Below are 1546 nucleotides of genomic sequence, written 5' to 3' on the forward strand. Positions count from 1 at the left end.
GGTGACCACCTGTCTGTCGGAGAAGACGAGATTGCCAGTGGTACCCAAGGGGGCCAGCAGGGCTCCACCAGTCTCGTACACGGGCTGCGGTTCTGTCAGAGACGACACAGGTACTGAACAGGAGGCTAAAACAGAAAATACATACATAATAAATCATTTCGTTCCTTTCCAACCAGTTTATAGCTACAAGTGGTGTACCACAGGCAGTGGCGGACAGAGGCCCGGGGCGGCAAAGCCCCGCGGCAAAGCTCGGAGAGCCCCCCCCCTAGTTCAAGAAGTTGATATAATTTTACAGTATTTTTATTCAGTTCACATTTTGTATGTATAAGTGTTTGTTTATTTAGTTAAAATCTTGCAAGCGAAATTTAAATATGGATATGGACGAGGAAAATGAAATACGGATCGATCCGCGAAAAAAATCCGATTCTTAAACTGTTTGAAAATCTAGTCACTATAGCCAGGGCCGTATTATGCTTAAGGTATGGGGCCCGCGTCGGGTAGGGGCCCCTAGGGTAAAGGGGCCCCGAGACGAGCATTGCCTAGGGGCCCTGACATGTTTAATCCGGTCCTGGCAGGGCCGTATGTCAATGCCCCACTGCCTATGGGGCACGCATCGCATAGGGGCCCCTAGAGTAAAGGAGACCCGAGATGTGCATTGCCTATTGGCCCCGATTATGACACCAAGTAGGGATTTTTTTATAAAGGGCACCCTTTTGTTTTATTTATTATGAACGATCATTTTTTTCCATAAAAAACGAAAAAAAATTCGAAGGTCCGCCATTTTTTCTTTTTTTTTAGATATAAAAATAACCCCTATATGATGTCATAGACAGTGATTTTTGAATGGTTAAAGAACTGTTTGAAAATTAAGTCACTATGGCCAGGGCCGTATTATGCGTAAAGCAGTGTAGGCAACTGCCTAGGGACCCCCAGCGGGTAGGGGCCCATGGGGTAAGGGAACCCCGAGACGTGCATTGCCTAGGGGCCCCGACATGTTAATGTTTAATCCGGACCTTGCAGGACCGTACTGTCCATTGGGCAGTAACGTCCACACTCGTATCGGTGGCGCGCACATGCCTACATGTCGGCCGTATTATGCGTAAGGCAGAGTAAGCAACTGCCTAGGGACCCCCATCGGGTAGGGCTCCCATAGGGTAAAGGAACGTGCATTGCCTAGGGGCCCCGACATGTTTATGTTTAATCCGGACCTTGCAGGACCGTACTGTCCATTGGGCAGTAACGTCCACACTCGTATCGGTGGCGCGCACATGCCTACATGTCGGCCGTATTATGCGTAAGGCAGAGTAAGCAACTGCCTAGGGACCCCCATCGGGTAGGGCTCCCATAGGGTAAAGGAACGTGCATTGCCTAGGGGCCCCGACATGTTTATGTTTAATCCGGACCTTGCAGGACCGTACTGTCCATTGGGCAGTAACGTCCACACTCGTATCGGTGGCGCGCACATGCCTACATGTCGGCCGTATTATGCGTAAGGCAGAGTAAGCAACTGCCTAGGGACCCCCATCGGGTAGGGCTCCCATAGGGT

This window comes from Hesperophylax consimilis, chromosome 20 (genome assembly GCF_061612785.1).
Source record: "Hesperophylax consimilis isolate HC1 chromosome 20, BYU_Hcon_1.0, whole genome shotgun sequence".
NCBI classification, from domain to species: Eukaryota; Metazoa; Arthropoda; class Insecta; order Trichoptera; family Limnephilidae; genus Hesperophylax; species Hesperophylax consimilis.